Raw genomic sequence first — 12,295 nt, forward strand, 5'->3', positions numbered from 1 at the left:
GGGCTCCAATACAGCTAGAATACTCCTTAATAGCAAGGATGGTAAGAGTACAACTCACTTACTCTGGACTCGTAGTCAAGAAATATCAATTGCTAAAAAAGAACACCATGTTTGTTAAAGTAGAGGGACAACTTAAAATAAGAAATCCTCAATGATATAGATTGATACAATAGCCTCAACAATGAATTCAAACATATCTATGATCCTGAAGATGGCACAGGAGAGGGCAGTGTTTTGTTCTGTTGTACATAAGGTCACCATGAGTTGGAGTTGCCTCAGTAGCAACTAACAACAATAGCAACAAAGCAGAAAGGTAAGCTTGAAGAGAATCAAATTCCTTCCAAGTAAATGAACTGCATCCTAGAGCAAAGCCCCAAGATATTTAAATGAACAAAAAATACCTGGCATCGAACAAGATATAATTCAAGATATCTGGCATTTAATAAAAACTTACCAGGTATACAAAGAAGAATAACATAACTTATAATGAGGAAAAAAATCAATCTCTAGAAACAGACTCAGAAATGACACAGACGATAGAATTAGTAAATGATGACATTAAAGCAGTAATCATAAATATGTTCAAGTAGAGGAAAACGAGCATATTAAGGTGAGGAATGGAAGACACAGAAAAGACCCATATCAAACATCTAGAAATGAAAAAATATATATATATCAGTTGAAAATACATTGATCGAATGGGATCAAAAGCAGATTAAACACTGCAGAAGAAAAAATTAGTGAACTTGAAGACAGCAGTAGAAACTATCCAAAATGTAACACAGAACAAAGACTGAAATAAAATGAAGACAGCATCAAGGAGTTATGAAACAACATTGAGTGGTCACACATACATGTAATTAGTGTCCCAAAAGTAGAGAAGTGGGAACAGGAAAAAAATGTTTAAAGAAATTAATAGCTAGTATTTCTAAATTTGGTGAAAATCATAAATCCATAGATCCATAAACTCAACGAATTCTAATCAAAACAATATGAAGGAAATGACATTAAGGCACGTCATAATCAAACTGTTTAAAATTAAGGCTGATGCAAAAAAGCATTCAAAAAAGAAATGCTTAAAAGCAGCCGTAGGCAAAGAGACCATTACATGCAGAGAAACAAAGATAAGATGACAGCAGTTTTTTCAACAGAAAATAATACAAGCTAGAAAACACACACTCAACATGTATAACATTCAGGGGGGAAGAAATGTCAATGAACACATCTAAATCTAGGAGAAATATTTTTAAGAAGCAATAGAAAATAAAAGACATTTCCAAATATTAAAGTGTTGAAAAGAATTAATCATCAGCAGGTCAGCACAAGGAAATTTAATGAAGTTCATTCACAGAGAAAGAAAATGTTACCAGGTAGAAATCCTGTAGTGATTCCCCCAGTTCTAAATGAATAACTGGAACACATATGCTGACAGCTGGCAGAATCCCCACATTGGTTGTGGTTATTAGGTGCCGTAGAATTGTTTCCAACTCATAGCAACCCTATGTACAACAGAACGAAAAACTGCCCAATCCTGTGTCATCCTCACAATTGTTGCTATGCTTGAGCCCATTGTTGCAGCCACTGTGTCAATCCATCTCTTTGAGGATCTCGCTCTTTTTCACTAACCTCCTGCCTTACCAAGCATGATGTCCTTCCCCATGGACTGGTGCCTCCTGATAACACGTCCAAAGTACCTGAAAAGAAGTCTCGCTTCCAAGTAGTACTCTGGCTGTATTTCCTCCAAGATGGACTTGTTTGTTTTTCTGGCAGTCCATGGTATGTGCAATATTTTTCACCAACTTCATAATTCGAAGGCATCAATTCATCTTTGGTCTTCATGCATAAGAAAATCCCCCTAAAAATCAAACCTGTTGCTATCGAGTGGATTCCAAATCACAGAAACTCTATACGACAGAGTAGAACTGCCCCATAGGATTTTCAAAGAGTGGCTGGTGGGTACCATCTGCTGACCTTTTGGTTAGCAGCTGAGCTCTTAACCACTGTGATGCCATGGCTTGGCTCAGGCACACCTTAGTCCTCAAAGTGACATGTTTGCTCTTCAACACTTTAAAGAGGATTTTGTGGTAGATTTGCCCAATGAATCTGTCTTTTGATTTCTTGACTACTGTTCCCATGGGTATTGATTGTGGATCCAAGGAAAATGAAATCCTCGACAACTTCAGTATTTTTTCTGTTTATCATGATGTTACTTATTTGTCCAGTTTGAGTTTTTGTTTTCTTTATGTTGAGATGTAATCCATAGTGAAGGCTGTAGTCTTTGATCTTCAACAGTAAGTACTTCAAGTCCGCTTTGCATTCAGCAAGCAAGGTTGTGTCATCTGCATATCACATGCTGTTAAACGAGTCTTCCACCAATCCTGATGCAACGGTCTTTTTCATACAGTCCAGCTTCTCCAATTATTTGCTCAGCATACAGATTGAATAAGCATGGCAAAATGATACAATCTTGATTCACACCTTTCCTGACTTTAAACCATGCAGTATCTTCTTGTTCTATTCAAACGACTGCCTCTTGGTCTATGTACAGGCTCTGCATGAGCACAATTAAGTGTTCCAGAATTCCCATTCTTCACAATGTTATCCATAATTCGTTATTATCTGTACAGGCCAAGGAAATCCTGGTGGCGTAGTGGCTAAGAGCTTTGGCTGCTAACCAAAAGTTTGACAGTTCGAATCCACCAGGCACTCCTTGAAAACCCTATGGGGCAGTTCTACTCTGTCCAGTAGGGTTGCTATGAGTCAAAATTGACTTGATGGCAACGGGTAGAATGCCTTTGCATGGTCCATAAAACACAGGTAAACATCTTTCTGGTATTCTCAGCTTTCAGACAAGATCCATCTGACATGAGCAAAGATATTACTTGTTCCACGTCCTCTTCTGAATCTGGCTTCAATCTCTGGCAGTTCCCTGTTGACGTACTGCTACAACTGTTTTTGAATTATCTTTAGAAAACTTTACTGGAGTACAATATTAAAGATACTGTTTGATAATGTCCACATTCTGATTGCCTTTCTTTGGAATGGGCACAAATACGGATCTCTCTCAGTCAGTTGTCCAGGTATCTGTCTTCCAAACTTCTTGGCATAGATGAATGAGTACCTCCAGAATTGCATCCATTTGTTGAAACATCTGTTGGTATTCCTTCAATTCCTGGTGACTTGTTTTTTGCCAATGCCTTCGGTGCAGCTTAGACTTCTTTCTTCAATACCATTGGTTCTTCACCATATGTAACCTCCTGAAATGGTTGAAAGTCAACCAATTCTTTTTGGTACACTGATTCTGTGTATTCCTTCCATCTTCTTTTGAGGCTTCTTGTGTCATTTAATATTTTCCCCACAGAATCCTTCAATATTGCAACTCAAGACATGAGTTTTTTCTTCTGTTCTTTCAGCTTCAGAAATGTCAAGTGTGTTCTTCCCTTATGGTTTTCTATCTCCAGGTCTTTGCACATTTCATTATGATACTTTATCTTTTGGAGCCATCCTTTGATATCTTCGTTCAGCTCTTTCACTTCATCATTTCTTCTGTTAGATTTAGCTACTCTAGGTTTGAGAGCAACTTTCAGAGTCTCTTCTGGCATCCATTCTGGCCTTTTTTTTCTTTTCCTATATTTTGCTTTCTTTGGAAACCTTGGTGGAGTAGTGGCTAAGTGCTATGGCTGCTAACCAAAAGGTCAGCAGTTTGAATCCACCAGGCGCTCCTTGGAAACACTATGGGGCAGTTCTACTCTGTCTTATGTGGTTGCTATGAGTCGGAATAGACTTGACGGCAACGTGGGTTTTGGGTTGTTTTTTTGCTTTCTTCATGTGTGATGTCATTCCACAACTCATCTGACCTTCAGTTATTAGTGTTCAATGCATCAAATATATTCTTGAGATGGTATGTAAATTCAGGTGGAATATATTCAAGGTCGTACTTTGGTTCTTGTGGACTTGATCTAATTTTCTTCAGCTTCAACTTAAACTTGTTTATGAGCAATTGATGGCCTGTTATGCAGTTGGCTCCTGGCCTTGTTCTGACTGATGATATTGAGTGTCTCCATTATTTCTTTCCACAGATGTAATTGATTCAAACCCTGTATTTTCCTTCTGGTGAAGTCCACACATATAGTCATTGTTTAAGTTGTTGAAGAAGGGAATTTTGAATTAATAAGTTGTTGGTCTTGCTAAATACTATCATGCATTCTCCAATGTCATTTCTGTCATCAAGGCTATATTTTCCAACCACTGATCCTTCTTTTTTTATAAATTTGGCATTCTAACCACCAGTAATTATGAATACATCTTGATTGCGTATTTGATCAATTTCAGACTGCAAAAGCTGGTAAAAATCTTCAGTTCCCTCATCTTTTGCATTAGTGGTTGGTGCTTAAATTTGAATAATAGTCGTATTAGTTGGTCTTCCTTGTTGGCGTGTGGCTATTATCCTATCACTGACAGCGTTGTACTTCAGGATAGATACCGAAATGTTCTTTTTGACAATGAATGTGATGTCATTCCTCTTCGATTTGTCATTACCAGCAGGCGACCCCTTCTATCCTTCTTATCCATTGCCATCAAGTCAATTTCAACTAATAGCAACCCTGTACGACAGAGTAGAACTGCCCCATAGGATTTCCAAGGCAGTAATCTTTACAGAAGCAAACTGCCACATCTTTCTCCTGAGGAGTGGCTGGTGGGTTCGAACTGCCGAACTTTTGATTAGCAGCAAGCATCTAACCACTGCACCACCAGAGCTCCTTCCATATTTCATACTGCTTCTTAAACAATTTAGCCTGGACCTAATAAAAAGGGGCTGCCGCAAGCTTCCTACTGCTTTCTTTGTATAGATATCATTAGAACAGGAGAAACTGTATAAATCACTAGAGCCTGGAGCAGAACCTCCCTTAGATCCAGGCAACTGGGGCTCCTGCTCTATTTGGACTTGCCAGGGTGAGGCTCAACCACTTGGCAAGGTGCCTACAGAGCCAAGGGAATGTGACCACTTGGACCCCCTGCCCTTGGGGACCTGGACTAGACCCGTCACCACTGGGTTGTGGTATTCATACAGGGAGGGGAGAGAAGGGGTGTATGCCACAGGCTAGGGGCACTTATTCAAACCTTTGTCCCAAACAACAAAAAAAAAAAATCCAGCTTCTTGCCCTTTGGTCCCTTGATATGAGGAGTTGGAAGTGTCCCATGGCAGTTGTCTTAGTCACCTAGTGGTGTTATAACAGAAATACCACAAGTGGACGGCTTTAACAAAGAGAAATTTATTTTCTCAGTCTAGTAAGGACGTCAGCTCCAGGGGAAGGCTTTCTCTCTCTCTGTCGGCTCTGGAGGAAGGTCCTTCTTGTCAATCTTCCTCCAAACTAGGAGCTTCTCCACACAGGAACGCCAGGTCCAAAGAAGTGTTCCACTCCTGGCACTGCTTTCTTGGTAGTATCAGGTCCTCCTGCCTCTCTACTCACTTCTCTCTTTTGTATCTCAAAAGAGATTGGCTTAAGACATTACCTAATCTTGTGGATCTTATCAACATGTTGTTGTTGTTAGGTGCCCTCCAGTCAGTTCTGACTCATAGCTACCCCATGCACAACAGAACAAAGCACTGCCCGGTCCTGCACCATCCTTACAATTGTTGTTATGCTTGAGCTCATTGTTGCAGCCACTGTGTCAATCTATAACCGCCACTAATCCATCTCATTACATCGTAGTGATAGGATTTACAACACATAGGGAAATCACGTTAGATGACAAAGTGATAGACAAACATACGTCACTGGGAATCATGACCTAGCCAAGTTAACAGTTATTTTGGTTGGGACACGATTCAATCCATGACAGCGGCCAATAGTATTTCCCTTTGGAAACCAGAACTCTTAGCTGTTCAGCACAAATTCCCAAAATGAACCACTGGGACTGAAGGAGAGTGAGGCCACTCTTGCTTCTCTTCATCTTCTGAGTTGTTACTTCAACTATGCCTTCAACAGATCGCTTCATTGCTCCATCAGGCCAGCGGCTTCTGGGTATTACAGTCTGTGATATAAACAGTGGATCTCATAGTCAGCTGCCTACTCTCACACCTCTTTTAATGTTAAGTGATCTGTTTGTCTGACAAAATAGTATGTAGAATCTCATACTGGAGGATTCAACATTCTATAAGCTCTTGGATAATAGTATTGGCTGAGGCCCAGTGGGTAGAAAAAGCAAACCCATACCCAGAATATATGGCTAATCTTGTCAAAATGAAGGCTGCCCTGTAAAGAGTTGAAGGGCTGCAACGTAGTTAACTTGTCACCAAATGGTTGCTTGGTCTCTTCTAGGATGGAATGGTGTCATTTAAGACCCTTAGCATTGGCTTCTGTTGACAGCAGGTTGGTCATTCAATGGTGGCAGTTGCTAGATCAGCCTTATTAAGTGGGATCCCATGCTGCTGTGCCCAATTATATTCTCCATTCTTGCTTTCGTGGCAACTCTATCCATGCATCAAACAAGCAATGAAGTGACAGATGACAGAGGCTGGCTGATATTAACTGGCTGAAACATTTTATGTATCTGTTTTTTTAGCATATCTTCTATGATAAAGAGGAGGCCTGATGGTGCAGTGGTTAATCACTCAACAGCGAACCAAAAGGTAGGCACTTTAAACCTATCAGCTACTCCATAGGAGAAAGATGTGGCAGCATGCTTTTGTGAAGATTTACAGCCTTGGAAACTCTATGGGCAGTTCTACTCTGTCCTACAGGGTGGCTATGAGTCAGAAGCAATTTGACAGCAATGGGTTTGGTTTGGTTTGGGTCTACGTTAAAAGTCCCCGGGTGGCGCGAACACTTTAAATGTACTGCTAGCCTAAAGGTTGGCAGTTTGAATCTACCCAGCAGTGCCTCAAAAGAAAGTCCTGATGATCTGCTTCCATAAAAAATACAGCTGAGAAAACCCTATGAAGCAGTTCTACTCTGTAACATATGGGATTGCCATGAATCAGAATTGATCAGACATCGATGGGTTCTAACTAGTTATATGATGAATGCTTTCTGATGGGCATTAGCATGTGAAACAAAGATCGTCACACTTTGTGCATACTTCCATATTTCCATCCGCCTGCCTCTATCTCAGACTTCATTGTCCCCCAGTCTTCCAAGCTTTCTCTTTCCAGGACCCTGATCAATTGGGCAATCTATTCAGCACTGCCCATGAGTCCATGTGTATTCTAACTTCATGGCACTTCTATTTTTACACAACATGGATGACCAGATGCACTGCCCAGATCTCTACACTTTGGGGGAATTTTCCCTTACTACCATCTTCCAAGGTCATCCCAAGTGGGGCTGCAGTGCAGCCATCATCCATTTCTAGCTTGTACCTACATACCAAGTTGAGCCATTTTTGAATCAAGTTAGTGTTTTTTCCTCCTACATCAATTGATCACCGTGCACCCCGATGCAGTCACAGATGTGAACTGGGTGGTAGTGTACTGATAAATATTTAACAACTAGTTTTCTCAAAAGAGTGTGGAGGGAGGTGTCTTAGTCATCTAGTACCGCTATAACAGAAACACCACAAGTGGATGGCTTTAACAAGAGGAATTTATTCTGTCACAGTTCAGTAGGTTACAAGTCCAAATTCAGGGCGTTGGCTCCAGGGAAGACTTTCTTTCTCTGTCAGCTCTGGAGGAAGGTCCTTGTCCTCAATTTTTCCCTGGTCAAGGAGCTTCTCAGACACAGGGACCCTGTGTCCAAAGGACGCGCTCTGCTCCTGGTGCTGCTTTCTTGGTGGTATGAAGTCCCCAACTCTCTGCTAGCTTTCCTTTCCTCTTATCTGCTCAGAGATAAATGTGGTGTAGACCACATCCCAGGGAAATTTCCTTTACATTGGATCAGGGAGGTGACCTGGTAACGGTGGTATCACAATCCCACCCTAATCCTTTTAACCACAGGCAGAGATTATGATTTACAACATAGGAGAATCACAAAATGGAGGACAACCACACATGGCCTAACCAAGTTGACACATATTTTTCAGGGACACAGTTCAACCCATTACACTCCACCCTTTGGCCCCAAAAATTCATGTCTTACAACATGCAAAACATATTCATCTCATCATATCATAGCAAAAGTCTTAACTCCAAGTCCAAAATCCAAAAACTCCTCTTCATCTGTGAAATCTAGAATGCCAATTATCTTCTTCCAAGAGTACAATGGCAGAACAGGCACAAGCTAGATATTTCCACTACAACTGGAAGAAACGGAGGGAAAGAAGGGGTAACAGGCACCAAGCAAGTCAGCAGAACACATTATATGAGCCCTCAAAGCTTTGAAAATTCTCTGTCCTCTGAGACAGTTTATACAATGACCTTGCCCTCCAGACTCTTAAGTATTGGCCACACTCCGGATTCTGAGTAGAGGCCTTCACACAGATAGGGTTAACTGTGCTGGTGGCTGAACAAAAGAGCTTTTAAACGATTACCATCTAGAAGTTGGGTAAACAAGAACCCACACTGTCAACATAAGATTGGATTGGGGCAGTGGGTGAATTACTATCTCCTTCTTAGTATTTTTCTAATTTTCTTAGTATTTTTCTAGTCCCCTCCTTTGCAGCCTCCGCACGTTCAGAGGAACAGAGTGTGACTGCTGTTTGACCTTCCTTAGCCCTCCGAAGATAGCAATGTAGTGCTGAGGGTCAAGTGTGCTTGTGCTATATCCCATAAGTGATGCCAAGGGCTGCCGAGAGGACTCCATCTTGAATATCAGCGGGTTTCATCTTAGATTCCAGATGCACGGCAACCTAATTAACATACACCGCCATTCTGAGAAGTACCCGTCCCTTGAAAGAAGCCCACTAAATATTCATTACTCTGTTGTCTCCACCAAACCCATATAAGCCCTAACCTTGTTTCCCTTTTTGAGTCAGTCTTTTGGAGAGGCTTAGATCCTCCACGACTCCTTTTGCTTGACTCAAGCAAAATAAAGCTTGCTGAAGATAAAGTTTGTCTTTTGCTTGTATTCTTACTCGGGAAAGGACAAGGACCCTTTGTATCAGATTGGCAGTTGGTAACAGCCTCTCGGCCCTGGGTTTCAACTCCACCTTCAGGACCACTGGGGACAGCAACTCTGTTCCCTCGGCTTTAGATGCACTGTTCTCCTAGTCCATCTGAGTGGCGACTCCACCCTTAGAAACACCAGAGGCTATGGCTCCACCCTGTGAAACCCCTAAGGTTAAGGCCGTACCTTTTGAGACTGAAGAAGCTCAGCTTCTTGCGTTGTCTCTTCAGCTTCTGCTTCCTGGCTTCTTGGCCTGTCTGCTCTGCAGTCCTCATGCCCACATCTCCCCTGCTGGGGCAAGTGTTTCAAAGCTCAGTAGCCCACCAGTAAGTGCCTGGAGGCACCCCTCTCTAACAAGAAGCCTCCTGCGCACAGGCACTCAGCTTTCTCGTTCCGTGGGTCAGCTCCAGCGCTGTGCTGTGCTGGTCTCCTTGTTCTGCTGCTGTTGCTTCTCTGCTGTTGCTCTTCTCTGCTGCTGTAGGTTCTCTGCCTCGCTGGTCCCTGCTGCTGTCGCAGCTGCGTCCATTCGCAATTTCAAAACTGCTTCCACATTTTAGGCATTTGTTAGAGCAGCACGCCCCTCCCTCAGTACCAAATTCTGTCTTAGTCATCTAGTGCTGCTATAACAGAAATACCACTAGTGGATGGCTTTAACAAGAGAAATTTGTTCTCTCACAGTCCAGTAGGTTACAAGTCCAAATTCAGGGTATTAGCTCTAGGGGAAGCCTTTCTCTCTCTGTCAGCTCTGGAGGAAGGTCCTTGTCCTCAATCTTCCCCTGGTCAAGGAGCTTCTCAGGCACAGGGACCCCGAGCCCAAAGAACATGCTCTGCTCCTGGTACTGCTTTCTTGGTGGTATAAGGTTCCCAACTCTCTGCTAGCTTTCCTTTCCTTTTATCTCTTCAGAGACAAAAGGTGGTGTAGACCACACCCCAGGGAAACTCCCTATACATTGGATCAGGGAGGTAACCTGGGTAAGGATGGTGTTACGATCCCACCCTAATCCTTTTAACCACAGGCAGAGATTATGATTTATAACACATAGGAAAATCACAAAATGGAGGACAACCACACATGGCCTAACCAAGTCGACACATATTTTGGGGGGGCACAATTCAATCCATTACAGGCTGGAACGCCTTCTTCACAGTATTTGATTACTTCCATGGTGTAAATATTTCCACTATGGTTGATTTCAAGTTACTGACATGATTACAACTGGCAAGATTCCTGAAAATTTAACAACAGACTCTCATGAGCTGGTACAAATTGGTTCCTCATGCCACTGAAACAGAGAGGGAGATGCTGTGTAACAGTGGTAGATTTTATGAGCTACCTGTTTATGCAGCTTGCTTCTGTCCACTGGTTTTATTCATATTCATTCCTAGATGTACAACTTACATCTTATGAAGGCTTGCAATTAGGCCCACCTCATCTTATGACTTGGTGTATTTGATAGAACCTAATTTTTTTTTTTTTTTTAACTTACGATGGGCAGTTCTAGTTTCATGTTCACTTGATGTCTTCCGGTGAGGCACTTGTCTCTATCAGAACCTAGTACCCCAAGAGCTATTTTTTTGTAAGGCATATAATTCTATGCAGCAGCTGGCATGGCTTCGATCCAGAACACTGAGGATCTGCATTGTGTTTCTCACATTGGGGTTTGCCATAAAATCTACATGGCAACTTTCTCTTCCATTGACATGCCTAATACCTTGAAGTCTGCTGGGTTTTGTGGTCCAAGAGGCCAGTTGCTTGCACTGTAGCCTGGGCCTGCTACTAAGCCTTTTCTTGTTCTGAACTCCACTGAAAAATGGTATCCCTCCATGACACCCAGTAAGTGAATTGGAGCAGTACTTCTGGGTTGGGAATATATTGCCTTCAGAAGCTGAGGAGGGCTACTTGCCAAGCATTGTGCTGCCTTGCTCACAATGGGAGATACGAGATACAATAAGCTCTCCTTTATTTTGGAAGGAATGTCACAGCATGCTTCAGATCACTGTACTCTAAAAAATTACATACGTGGTGGGCTCCTGAATCTTTTAAGATTTACCTCCCTCAAGAGTGCACGTGAATTACCAAGGCCTCCAACCTCCTAGACGCTTTCTTTTCATTTGGACCCACTAGCGTGATGTCACCAATTTACTGGAGCAGATTGATATTCTGTGGGATGTCCAGCTGGTCTACGCCTCTCCAGACTAAATTATGACAGAGGGCAGAAGAGTTAAGATAGCCATGGACAAGACTGTGAACGTACACTGTTGCACATTCCAAGGGAATGTGAATTGTTTCCAGTCCTCTTCTCGATAGGGATAGAAAAAGTGGATTTGCCAGATCAATGGCCACAAATCATGTAACTGAGTCCATGATAATCTACTTTGGCAAAGATACAGAACCTGGCACAGCATCTGCAATTAGGGATACTTTTTGCTTAGGTTTATGATAATCTATGGCCATTCTCTAGGATTTGTCTAGTTTTTGCAGTGGCCAGACTAGTAAATTAAATGAAGGTATGATGAAGACCACCATCCATCTATCTTTTAGGTCTTTAAGGGAAGCATACATTTTTACCCTTTCCCCTTGGTAATTTCTATAACTTTTTTCTATTCTTTGGGTTTGCTCTTTCTGTTTCCCCACCCCTCCTCTTTTTCTGGTTTTAATTGAGCATTTAATATGATTCCATTTTATATCCTCCCTTACCATATCAATTGTGCTGTTGTTGTTGTTATGTGCCATGGAGTTGGTTCTGACTCATAGCAACTCTGTGCACAACAGAACAAAACACTGCCCAGTCATGTGCCATCCTTACAATCGTTGTTATGCTTGAGACCATTGTTGCAGCTGCAACCGGAATAAGGTTCTTGCCTCTCACTGGTCAAGAATGAGCAGGTAAGGCCTGTAGTTTTCCACATGAACAAAGCTTTATTGAAAAGGCTTGAAACCTGAGATGAGGAGGGCCTAGAGCAATGCTTACCCTCATCTCACAGAAAAAAAGACAGGCCCAAGTTTTTAAAAGCTCTTGGGTGGGAAAAATTCTTGTTTATTCATAAACACAGGCAGGGATATGTTAGCTAAGGTGCACACGCAGCAGCTTTCCAAGAGGGCTCCTGTCCTGGAGGCCTCTGGGATTCACAGCAGGACTTATTATGGGGTGTCACGCCTGCGCAATCTCTCACTCCCTGGATTCGATTCCCCAGCTGGGGCTGTAGCCCCTCACTGCCCCTGGTGGAAGGTCACACAGAGGTCACAGGTG

Source organism: Elephas maximus, chromosome 5 (assembly GCF_024166365.1).
Source record: "Elephas maximus indicus isolate mEleMax1 chromosome 5, mEleMax1 primary haplotype, whole genome shotgun sequence".
Classification (NCBI taxonomy): Eukaryota; Metazoa; Chordata; class Mammalia; order Proboscidea; family Elephantidae; genus Elephas; species Elephas maximus.